Source organism: Monodelphis domestica, chromosome 6 (genome assembly GCF_027887165.1).
Source record: "Monodelphis domestica isolate mMonDom1 chromosome 6, mMonDom1.pri, whole genome shotgun sequence".
Taxonomy (NCBI): Eukaryota; Metazoa; Chordata; class Mammalia; order Didelphimorphia; family Didelphidae; genus Monodelphis; species Monodelphis domestica.
This window is the reverse complement of record NC_077232.1, coordinates 41,647,938-41,661,293: the sequence shown is the minus strand read 5'-3', so window position 1 is coordinate 41,661,293 and position 13,356 is coordinate 41,647,938. Positions and strand designations below refer to the sequence as shown.

At 40.4% G+C, this 13,356-nt stretch overlaps 1 long non-coding RNA gene across 1 annotated transcript; it reads left to right on the top strand.

The window, feature by feature from the left end:
• The first annotated feature begins 7,817 nt into the window (after positions 1-7,817).
• Positions 7,818-9,306, top strand: LOC130454997 (uncharacterized). Its single transcript, XR_008912757.1, has 2 exons — positions 7,818-8,104; positions 8,527-9,306. It is a non-coding gene; the product is annotated as an uncharacterized LOC130454997 (long non-coding RNA).
• The last annotated feature ends 4,050 nt before the right edge of the window (positions 9,307-13,356 follow it).

The following is a 13,356-nucleotide window of genomic DNA, read 5'->3' as shown; positions in this document are numbered from 1 at the left end:
TACCCAGGGACACAAAGCTAATAAGAGGCTGAGGGAAGATTTGAGCTCAGGTCTTCCTGACTAACTCTACCACTCTTTCTGATGTGTCACCTAGTTAAATGTGGAGAGGTTTATCTCTAACAGAAGGGCCATTATTAATTAATCGATCAGTATTAACTTGGAACCTTTTCTGCTGGTGATTTAAAATAAGCACATTAATTCCACAATGAAATTCTCCATACTCTCAAAGAGCATATCAGGGAAGATGATATGTATATACTTAGAAGAACCCAAAATATACAAAATACAAATACAAGGTGATTTGGGGGAAGCAGTCAGGAAAGGGTCTTGTTTAGAAGCCAGCAGTCATGCTGAACTTAGAAAGAAACAAACAGATGAAAATGAGGAGAGAAAATTTTGGGAATGGGGAACAGCCACTGCAAAGGTTTGGAGGTGAGAGACAGAGCATCATATATGAGATCAGTGAGAAGTGAAATTTGGCTGGAGTGCAGAGTATAGAGGGGAAGTAATATAAAAAAGGTGGAAAAGATCTGCTGGAAGGGGCATCTAGGTGGCTCAGTGGATAGAGAGCCAGGCTTAGAGACAGGTGGTTCTGGTTCAAGTCTAGCCTCACATACTTCTTAGCTGTGTGACTCTGGGTGAGTCACATAACTCTCATTGTCTAATTCTTCTGCCTTACAATCAATGCACAGTGTTGATTCAAAGATGGAAGGTAAGGGTTGAAAAAAAATCTGCTGCATCCAGAAGGCGAAAGAGGGCTTTAAATGCCAAGCAGAAGGATTTATATTTGGTCAGACACTCAAGAATTTGATCATATTGTTCTTATTACAGATGAAATTAGAAGCTATAAGTAAGTTGCAGCTAAATGAAGAGATGCCTCACAAATTCTCCTTTGAAAGAAAACAAAGAAGTTGTATTTCTCCTCTCTTACACTTTCAATATTTGAATGCTCTTCCTATGGGATGGGGTAGCTAGGTGGTGTTGTGGATAGAGTGTCTGGCCAGGAGTCAGGAAGACCTGAGTTAAAAATCTGCCCTCAGACCTTACTAGACCCTAGGCAATTCACTTGACCCTATTTGACTCAATTTCCTCATTTATAAAATGAACTGGAGAAGAAAATATCAAACTCCTCCAATGTCTTTGCCAAGAAACCCAAAGAGGGTCATGATGAGTCTGAAATGACTGAACAAGAGTAGACTTGTACTATATGCCCAGTATCAAGGTATGAAAGCAGATTAGTGACCTTTTTTCAGATAATTAATTACCTATGGTTTTTCTGAATGGTTAGACCAGTTTACAGCTCTACCAATCATGTATTAGTGTAGGGCTCAGTTTTTGAACATCAGTATGTATTTTTCCAGTGATGGTATATTGTTGCAAGTCAGGTGATACCAAAGTCTCTAAAGAATTAAAATTGTGGGTCACCCAGAGGACAATGGAGAGGCTCATGGTGGGTGTGTGTAGGCTATAGCATATTACCAGTGAAGTCTTGTGTAAGAAAAGTGGGTGCACAGCCACAAAAGCCATTCAGATTGCAGAACAAGGAATAACAGATAGACAACCCAGATAGATAGCCCAGATAGACGCCACTGGAAATGATGTAATGCCAAGAAATGTCATGAAAGTTTCCAGTATGTGAAGTGTGCTTCTTGTGGATGTTCATGGAACAACATGGGAAAGAGTCACATAGTCAATCAGTCAATAAGCATTTATTAAGCACCTACTTACTACATGCCAGGTGGAAAGCAGCCTTTGCCCTTGAGGAGCTTCCAGTCTAATGGAGGATCAAGCACAATGACTAGCACACCAAAGGGGCTAAAGAAATGGTTATAGATTGATTAGTTGGTTAGTGAGATCTCAGATCCATTTCCTACTTAGCTCTTGCAACCTCATGGACTCTTTCCCATAATTTAATTTGGCAGGATAAAAATGTGTAACATAGATTTAATGCTCCTGGTGAGTGCTACAAGGTGGTAAGGGCAGGGGGAGTAGGGATTGCAGAATTGTTCAGTTTTACGATGAGAAGATTTCTTTGATCTCTCTAAGGCCTAGGCCTGACCATGGTACTCCCCAAATTCAAGACTTCCCAAGGCTTTCCACTGGGAAGAGGGGAAGAAGGGGAGTTATTTAAAGAAACCATTGCTTATTACAAAGCTTCTATCTTTCCCTATGTTGTTGACTGTGGCCTGAGGTGCTGCCTCTATCATGTTTAAAACTCTTAGTGGTGAAAATGCAAAATACCAGATAACCAAATATTCTTTCCATGGAAATATGGGGCCACTGGGATCATTATGGGGGTGACTGACCTATATCAGAAAGGAAGGAAGAGGACTAGGCAGGGGAGACAAGAGCTAGGAAGAGTGGTCGGAAACTATTTTTTTACACTGATAAAAAAGTTATTTATACAGGGGGAAGCTAGGTAGCTCAAGGATTGAGAGCCAGGCCTAGAGACAAGAGGTCCTAAGTTCAAATCTGGCCTCAGACACATCCTAGCTGTGTGACCCTGGGCAAGTCACTCAACACCCATTGCCTAGCCCTTACTGTTCTTCTTCCTTAGAACCAGTACATAATATTGATTCTAAGATGGCAGGTAAGGGTTTAAAAAAAGAATTATCTATACAATAATAATTTATACAAAAGTTATTTATACAACTTATATAAATTTATTTGGTAAGTTATTTATACAATAGCAAGTAAAACAATTTTTTACATTGTATTTTATGAATTTTAAATTCCAAATTATCTTTCCTTCTTCTCTACCTGGAATGACAAGTGATCTGATATAGGTTATACATGTGCAGTAACGTAAAACATATTTCCATATTAGTCATTTTATGGAAGAAATTGAACCAAAAAAAGAAATTGAAAAACACTATTTTTTGGTCTGCATTCAGATTCCATCAGCTCTTTCTCTGGAAGCAGATGGCATTTTTCATCATGAGTCCTTGGGGATTGTTTTGTATCATCATCTTGCTGAGAACAGTTAAGTCATTTACATTGATTGCTGTACATTATTGCTGTTACTGCTAACAACATTTCTAGGTTCTACTCACTTCTCAAGCTCACTGCATTAGTTCATGTAAGTCTAGGAAGCCGTATCTAAGCCAAATTCAGCATTGGGAAATTCAAGGATTTGGAAATCTTTGGCTGGAGTGTCTTGGACAGTCAGGTCAGTTCATAGCAGGCTAATTCAGGAGAGGGCTTAATTCTCCAGCTCTTATCCTGTCTTCTTCCATGCCAAGGCCAGCAAGCTGTGTTGAAGTTATATAACCAGAAATGACATGCATTTAATAATTACATGCTGTATCTGTGCAAGAGAGCACTGTCCTTGTGTTGGGCTAATTTAAACATAAAGGAGTCTTTCCCCCGTGAAGATTATAGACTAGTGGAGACATAAGAGATCTACAGAGAGAGGTGAGCTGAAATGGATTGTGTTAGATCATAAGTGTTCTAGGGAGGGACAGAACAAAATTCTGTCCAGGGTCTGAGGGGAAAGGTTGACACCAGCTGGGAGAGGAATTGAAGAAGGTTTCCATTGCCAGCTCAGTGCCTGATACAGACTATATAGATATAGATATAGACTATAGATATGGACTCTATAGATTCTAATGATATAGATATGGACTCTATAGCTATATAGACTCTATAGATTCTATAGTATAGACATGGACTCTATAGACTCTAATGATATAGATATGGACTCTATAGACTCCATAGATATAGACTCTATAGATATAGACATGGACTCTATAGACTCTAATGATATAGATATGGACTCTATAGACTCCATAGATATAGACTCTATAGATATAGATATGGACTCTATAGATGCTATAGATATAGATATGGACTCTGTAGACTCTATAGATATAGATATGGACTCTATAGCTATATAGACTCTATAGATTCTATAGCATAGACATGGACTCTATAGACTCTACAGATATAGATATGGACTCTATAGATTCTAATGATATAGATATGGACTCTATAGCTATATAGACTCTATAGATTCTATAGTATAGACATGGACTCTATAGACTCTAATGATATAGATATGGACTCTATAGACTCCATAGATATAGACTCTATAGATATAGACATGGACTCTATAGACTCTAATGATATAGATATGGACTCTATAGACTCCATAGATATAGACTCTATAGATATAGATATGGACTCTATAGATGCTATAGATATAGATATGGACTCTGTAGACTCTATAGATATAGATATGGACTCTATAGCTATATAGACTCTATAGATTCTATAGCATAGACATGGACTCTATAGACTCTACAGATATAGATATGGACTCTATAGATGCTATAGATATAGATATGGACTCTAGACTCTATAGATATATGTATATGAACTCTATAGATGATATAGATATAGATGCTATAGACTATACAGATATAGATATGAACTCTATAGAGTCTATAGATATAGTTTTGAACTCTATAGACTCTATAGATATGGACTCTATAGACTTTATAGACACAATACCTGCTCATGGATTGATTTTCTTCATTGGAGAATTTTAGATTCTCATAGGATCAGAGTATTAAAAACTGGAAAGGACCTTGGAGGTCATCTATTCTAAGCTTCTCATTATTCATATGAGTAAAATGAAGCTCAGAAATGCTGACTTACCCAAAGTAATAATCATAATAGTAGTAGCTAACATGTATACAACACTTACCATGTGAGTATGGGCTAGGCACTACACTTTATAATTATTATCTCATTTGATTTTCACAACAACCCTGGGAGATAAGTGCTATTATTGTTCCCATTTTACAGACGAGAAAACTGAGGCAAACAGAGCCCAAGTAAATTGCTTAGGGTCTAAGCAATTTGCTTAGGGTCACACAGGTAGTAAGTGTATGAGGCAGGATTTGAACTTGAGTCTTCCTGACTCTTGGCCCACCTACCTACTGTATCACTTTGAACTAAGTTTGGTCTTTGAGTTTCAAAGCAAGGCTAAATCTTCAGGGTGGGGGGCTGTGGTGGGCATTTTTTTTTAAAACAAGAGTTGTGACTCCACTCATATTGGTCTCCAGTGCTTAGCTTATTGCCTAGTGCTTAGCATAGTTCCTGGCCCACAGCAGCACTATTTGTTTTTATTTTAAAATTTTTATTTTTAACTACTTTTCCATGTTTATGTGATACATTTTCTTTCCCTCTCCTTTTTTCTCCTCTCTCCCAGAGCTGACAAGCAATTCCATTGGGTTGTGCAAATGTTATCCCTTGATACCTATTTCTATATTATTCATCTAATGAACATTTGTTGATTGATCAGTCACTCCTGGTGAGGAAACTCCTTCCATCCCTTCAGATTGCAGCCTCCCTGTAATTAAAGAGTCTGAGAGTTGTCCAGAGCTCTGAGAGTTTAATTGACTTTCCCAGGGACTGTCAATATATGTGTAAGAAGCAGCACCTGACCCCAGTTCTACCTGAGCCTGAGGCCAAGGCTCTCTCCTTGGTGCTCATACTTTGGTCTCAGGATTGCTTTATACTCTTAAAAATTATTGAAGACCCCAAGGAACTTTTAAAAATGTGAACTATTTATCTATTTTATTTATATTTATTAATATTTACTTATTAGACTGAAATTTATTATTATGAAAGTAGTTTTGAGCCCAAAGATTTCATTGAAAGGATCTGGGGGACCTCTAGGAATCCTGGGGTCACTCTTTGAGACCCCCATCTCAATAACATGCTGCCTCTTGTATTTCTATAAAGGTTTAATGTTTGTAATACAATTTATATAAATTATGTCACTATCTTCCCACATCCTTGAAATGGGTACCATTAACCTGATCCTTTTTGTCACAGACATAGTAAGGGATTCACTCAGAGCTTATATAAGAGGTGGGATTTGAAACAGGATCTTATTGATTTCCAGGGCTACCAAAGTCACACTGATTCTCGCTGGGAAAAGAAGGGTTAGTAGGTCTGGCTAGAAGGCATAATGCACAGGGGCACTTAGGTAGCTCAGTAGATTGAAAGCTGCCTCTGGAGATGGGAGGTCCTGGGTTCAAATATGACTTTAGACATTTCCTAGCTGTGTGATCTTGAGCAAGTCACTTTTAAGCCCCATTGACTTGCCCTTCCTATTCTGCCTTGGAACTAATATACAGTATTAACTCTAAGGCAGAAGGTAATGATTTTAAAAAGGTATAACATAAAGAAATAAGAGTGAAGAGAAGGAGGAAAGATGCTTTTGTACAGGTGGCTGTACTCCATGCCTGGACTCCATCTCTACCTTGTAGAATCCCCACCATCCTTTAAGGCAGAAATTCAGGAGCCTAAGACAGTGATGGCAAACCTTTTAGAGAGAGAGAGCCAGGCCCTGCTCCCACCCCACCCCACCACATACTAGGTGTGCCCTGACCTACCCCCACCCCACATAGGGGAGAGAGAAGGCACTCCCATTGGGCTGCTGGGCAGAGGGGTAGATCAAGTGAGGAATGTCCTCTGTGAGTGTAGAGAGGGAGAGAGGAGTGACCCAAGCACTCTTCTCCCCTCTAGCTCTGCTGCCTATGAGCTCTGTGTGCTCCCATTGGGCAGATGGACAGAGGTGGGTGATGTGAAAAAAAATGTCATCAGGGACAATAGAGAGGGGGAGGGGAGCAGCTCTACTTGAGTCTCTCTACCATTTTAGTAATGAACTCGGGGGTAGAGGGTGGGAAGGGAGCATGCCTGAGTGCCCCCAGAAAGTGCTCTATGTGCCATCTTTGGCACCTGTGCCATAGGTTTGCCATCACTGACCCTTCCTGAGTACCTACTGGAGTCATCAGTATTTTCTTTCCCTTGAAAACTTTTCTGGGTTCATGTTTATCCCTTTAGTAGACTGTAAATTCCTGGAAGGGGAAGTCTTTTGTCTTTTTATCTCCGGTGCCAGGCAAAAAATAGATGCTTAATGACTGTTTGCTAAAACTTATAGAGACTGGATGGATCTGTTGTGATTTCAGAGGATGGAGGACAAAATGCTATCCACAGGGACAGCTAGGTGGCACAGTGGATAGTGACCTGGGTTCAAGTATAACTTTAGACACTTCCTAGCTGTGTGATTCTGGGCAAGTCACTTACCCCCTTTACCTAGCCCTTGCCCTCCTGTCTTAAAGATGTTCCTAAGACAGAAGTTGGTAGCACAGTGGATAAAGACTGGGGTTCAAATCTGGCTTCAGACACTTCTTAGCTGTATGACCCTGGGCAAGTCACTTAACCACTTTTACCTAACCCTTGCTCTTCTGTCTTAAAAGTATTCCTAGGAGAGAAGTTAGGTTGCACAGTGGTGAAAGACCCAGGTTCAAATTTGACTTTAGAGTCTTCCTAGCTATGTGATCCTGGGCAAGTCACTTAACCTCCTTTACCTAGCCCTTGCCCTGACTTCAAGGTCAGAAGATAAGGATTTAAAAAAAAAAAAGACTGCTCCCTACTTCCTGGCTGAGAGGTGACAGGATTCTGACACACAGTCAGTGTAGGAATTTGTTCTACTTGTCGTTGAATAGAAGTTTCAAGGGTTTTCTATTTGCTTTGCTTTTTTCCAATGAGGGTGAAGTTGGAGGGAGAGAAGCGGGATTTTTATACATTTGGAAAAGATAAGATAAAAAGAATAAATTTCTGTTAAATGGAAACAAAAGAAACTGGGAGGGAAGGGGAGTCCCTGTTCTCTGTCTATGTCCCCCGCCTCCTCGGCTCCCATTCAGCTCAAGGCGATACGGTTAAGGAGCCTGGAATGAGTTTGTTATTCTCCTTCGGCTCCGAATGGCGGAGGTGCGGATGGGAGCAGGGGCCCTGGACTTCAGGGAAGCCTTTCAAGTTCTGATTCATTCTTCCAGTAAACGAGCTGGACTTCGCCTTCAAGTGGCCTTCCCAGCCTGTAATTATCCCAGCAGCAGGTTGCTGGCTTTGTTGCACTGAGGCGGCGGAATGCTCTTTCTGCCCAATCCAGGCTTGAGTCATCATCATCTTTGGGGCGCGCATGCTTGGGGCAGTTATCGGAGCCCATTGGGAGGAGGAGGAAGTCGGGGACCAGGAGCCCCTACCTGCACCGGCTTTGCAATTAATCCTTGGCTGGAAACTGCTCTAGGTAAACAGGACCGACGATTGGGACCGAGTCCGACCGTGAGGCGACGGGGGCGGGGCTGACAACTTGGCCTCAACCACAGGGTTTCCTTTCTTTGATTGATTACCCATCTCCCCCTGCCCCTCTCCGACCGGGAAGCCCGGAGAAAACTGTTATTAGATTAGCTAAAAGTTTATTTCGGGTTCTAGGCACCTAGAGAGGTTACTCTCTCAAGGCGTGTTCTCTTGCCTTCTCGCGTTCTTTCCCAGGCTGATCACCTTGCACACAGAACCAAAGAGAATGCAAATTCCTTTCTTTGAGAACCTTACGAGTTCCCGATATTGCTAATTTCGGGGTGGCGGGGCGGGGGGAGGGGAGGAATGAAACAATGGAAGCGAGAGTGAGAAGAGATTCTCTGTGCAGTAGTGACTTCATTCTTCTTCCAGAGTGTCCGGGTCATTTTCATTAGGGCCCGGGAATCCCTGCCACGGTGGCCCCACATGAACGAGAACTTAGCAGGCGAGACACTGAATTCCATATTGAATAAACATTAATTCAACCCTGACTGGACAGACTTTGGAACGGCGGTGGAAAGGATGAGGGCGAATGCAAAACTGCAGCTAATCCCTGCCCGCCGGAGCTTTGCATTCTATTGACTTTCTTTTTCTTTCGTTTCCTGATCTGCAGATGACGAAATTTTCTCAAAAATGACTTCTGGCTCGAAATCCTAGACTCTGGCTGCTTCCTTAGACCAACCTGCCCTCATTCTGTTACGTTGATTGCAGCCAACTCCTGGGGGGTGTTTCAGTTACTGAGAAGGGAGCAAGAAGAAGAGGGAGATAAGGAGAGAGACTGACTGAAACAGAGAAAGGGAGAGGCAGAGAGACCAGGAGGGAGAGAGAGTGACAGGAGGAGAGTCGGAGAGAGGCACAGAGATAGAGATAGGAAGAGTCAAGGAGAGAGTCACTGACAGAGACCAGTATGAGGTAAAGACAGAGAGACAGAGGTAGGGAGAGAGAGACAGAAAGAGAATTAGAAACAAAGGCAGAGTCAGAAAAAGATAGAGAGTAAGAGGCATAGACAGCAGAAGAAAGATAGGGACAAAAATAGAGAGGGAGAGACAAAGAAGGAGAGATAGAGATAGGAAGAGTCAAGGAGAGAGTCACTGACAGAGACCAGACTGAGGTAAAGACAGAGAGACAGAGGTAGGGAGAGAGAGACAGAAAGAGAATTAGAAATAAAGGCAGAGACGGGAGGCATAGAGACAGCAGAAGAAAGATAGGGACAAAAATAGAGAAAGAGAGACAAAGAAGGAGAGATAGAGATAGGAAGAATCAAGGAGAGAGTCATTGACAGAGACCAGTATGAGGTAAAGACAGAGAGACAGAGGTAGGGAGAGAGAGACAGAAAGAGAATTAGAAACAAAGGCAGAGACAGAAAAAGATAGAGAGTAAGAGGCATAGACAGCAGAAGAAAGATAGGGACAAAAATAGAGAGGGAGAAACAAAGAAGGAGAGATAGAGATAGGAAGAATCAAGGAGAGAGTCATTGACAGGCAGAGGCAGAGACAGAGTCAGAGAAAAAGAGATAGTTAGGGAGAGAAAGACAGAATTAGAAATAGAGGCAGAGATAGAGACTCTATAAATAAAGACAGAGAGAGAAGTGTAGCAAGGAGACAGGATCACTATCCTGCTGGGACATCTGAGGACTTCAGCTGGACTCCTGTTTCTGGCTCACCAAGGACTCTTCATGAGATACTGACCCCTGTTGAACTTGCTTTTAGATAACTTAGGTTTTAGTTTAGTGTAAATCAGATGTTTATTTAGTGGGTTAAAGAATTAGTTCCCCTTTTCCCCTTTCCCTTTCCTTCATCCCTTCTATGTTAAAATAAATTCAATATTTATATGTTTTTTCCTCTGCATTGCTTTCCTTCCCCTATACACATTATAGATACTTCTAACAGGAGGGGGGAGATAGAAAGACACATAGACAGAAACAGAGACAGAAAGAGAAACTGGATGCAGAGTAGGGCTGAGGGAGAAGCTTGAAGTACATTTTGGTTTTAGCAAGCCTTCCCAGTGTTTTCCTAATCTTACAATGCCCAGTATACAATGTGTTCAAAAACAGTTGATTGGATTTTCTCTATCTTTGAAAAAACTACCTTGAAGTTTAAAGTCTAGCTAAAATTTAGCCTTCTCTTACCCTGACCTCATAAAATGTTCTTTCCAATCAGGCTCCCTCCACCTATATTTCCAGTCTGATTTCACACCCCTCCTACCTTCTTCTCCCTCCCTCACCTATTTATCATCTCCCTTTTAGTCAAATCAGTCTGCTAGATGTTCACCTTATAGCCTGTGTATCTCTGGTCTCTGCACCTTTGGTTTAAGTCTAAAATACACACCCTCCCTCCTTCCACCACATGGAATCCTGCATAGCCCAGAGGCCATCTCTCATACAAACTTTTCCATTTGTTCCTTCCAATCTTGGCACTTCCCCTTGAGCTGCCTTGTATACATTTTGTGCTTTCTTGTGTACATGTACTATTTCCTTGGGAGAATGTAAGTTTCTTAAGGGCAGGGAATGTTAAGCTTTTTGTTTCTGTATTACAGTACCTAGCATTTTATTTATTTATTTATTTTTTTAAGACCCTTACCTTGCATCTCAAAATCAATACTGTGTATTTGTTCCAAGGCAGAAGAGTGGTAAGGGCTAGTCAATGGGAGTTAAGTGGCTTGCCCAGGGTCACAAGCTGGGAAGTGTTTGAGGCTGGATTTGAACCTTGGACCTCCCATCTCTAGGCCTGGATCTCAATCTACTGAGCTACCCAGCTGCCTGAGTGGGAGGTATTTAAATGATGAATGGAAACTCAAGTCTTGACTAGCTCTTTTCCCCCCTCTCTGATTCACTTAGATTAATTCTATTTTGCATCATCATTATTACTGGTGTTTGTGCCCTATACTTATAAGCTTCCTGAGGGTAGAGATCTATTTTCATTCATCTTTCTCTTTCCCCCATGCTTTGCACAAAGGAGATAATAAATATCTGCTAAACTGAATGTGAGCATTATATTTCAAGCTGAATTACCTTTATTTTATTCCCAGCAGCAAGATATTCTTTTTTTAAAACCCTTATTCTGATTAGAATCAATATTGTGTATTGGCTACAAGGTAGAAGAGTAGGAAGGGCTAGACAATGGGGATTAAGTGATTTATGTCTGAGTATCTGAGGTCAGATTTGAGCCCAGAACCTCCCATTTCCAGGTCAGGCTCTCTATCTACTGAGCCACTTAGCTGCCTCTTGATCTATACTTATTTTAGTTAGTAACAAATGACTTCTTTATGTTTTCTTTTCTCTCTGCTTCTACTAGATCTGGTCTGTATCCTTTGATGATTTCTGGAAATATAGTATCCATATTTTTGTTTGGTCATAGTTTTCAGGGAGTCCAGTGGGTTTTTTTTTTTTAATAAACCTTTTCCTTCTGTCTTAGAATCAATGCTAAGTATCATTTCCAAGACAGAAGATCAATAAGGGCTAGGCAATTGGGGTTAAGTGACTTACCTAAGATCTCACAGCTAGAAAGTATCTGAGGTCAAATTTGAACCCAGGGCCTCACCTATATAGGTCTGAGTCTCAGTTCTTTCAGTCACCTACCTGCCTGGAGGTAGATATTTTGATAATTTGTATCATTGACTTCTTAGTCCAAATTTTATCATGAAATGTCTATCAATTGACTGATTCTGGTTGAAATACTTATACTGCTGAATACAAGGGAGGGATAAGATAAAATGGTTACTCAATAATAATGATAGATGTTTCTAAACTACATGGCAAATAGGGTAAAAATTTATAGAAATACCTTCTAAACAAAGTCCCCTGGCGCCACTCTGCAGAGGTATGGTAAAGGATGGCAGTAGACACATGACCTTGGACCATAAAGTATATTGGTTTGCCACTGTATGGCGCCTATAAATTGGCTAAGATTCCAGAGTAGAATTCAAAGGCCCTTCAGAGGCAACATTCCACAGGTACTTGACCAACAAAATGTCGACAAAGAAGTCTCCAACAAATGTTTGAGTTAAGTATGATTATTTACAGAAACAGAAGGGTTCGTGATCTATAAAACAAGGGGGTTGGACTAGATAGCCTCTGATGTTCCTTCTCTTAAATCCATTATAGTAGTGATAGAGGATCATGTCACTGGTATGAGAAACCACAGAAAGGTCATCCTTAAGGAATCTGAATTTATTGATTGTTGTGACTTGGCAAAAAAATGGCAGAAACTGTACACGTTACTGTGGCTTCTATGGAATTTGGTACCTACTGGATACCTACAAAGCAAAGATCAAGTGAATTAAAGAATTTTACACTGTACTCTTACTTTTTTCCAAGCATTAACAGAAGAAAACAAATCTTATTATTATTAAATATAGAACTTAAAAACTGTTTAAGGAAGGGGCAGCTAGGTAGCACAGCAGATAGAGAACAAGGCCTGAGGAGGACCTGGATTCAAATCTGTTTCAGACACTTCCTAGCTGTGTGATCCTAGGCAATTCACTTAAACCCAATTGACCAGCCCTTGCTGCTTTTCTTTCTTGGAAATGATACTAAACAGAAGGCAAGGATTAAAACAATCTTTAAAAAATGTTTAATGGGGATAGCTAGGTACCTCAGTGGATAGAAGAGACCTAGACCTGGAGACAAGAAGTCCTGGGTTGAAATCTGGCTTCAGACATTTCCTAGCTATGTGACCCTGGACAAGTCACTTAATCCCCATTGCCTACCTCTATTCTTCTTCTTCCTTGATTTCTAAGATGGAAGATGAGTGTTAAAGAAAAAAGAAATGATAAGCAGACTAATTTTGTTTTCATTTAAAAATTATTTTATTTTTCCTTCAATTACATGTAAAAATAGTTTCCAACATTTTAAAAAGAATTCAAGTCTCGAATTCTCTCCCTTCTTCCATTCCTCCCTTCCTCCCATTCTCCCAGACCTGAAATGGTGAACAGTCTGAAATTACCTATACAGATTTTACATGTGCAATTATGTAAAACATTTTTCATATTAATCCTTCTGTGGAAAGAAATTCAAACAAAAAATTAAGAAAGTGAAAAAGGTTGCTTTCATCTATATTCAGACTATTACTTCTTTCTCTGAAAGCAGATGGTGTTTTTTTTTAATCATGAGAACTTTAAGATTGTTTCTGATCATTGTGTTGCTGAGAATATCTAAGTTATCCGTGGTTGTTCATATACAGAATTGCTGTCATTGTATACAAT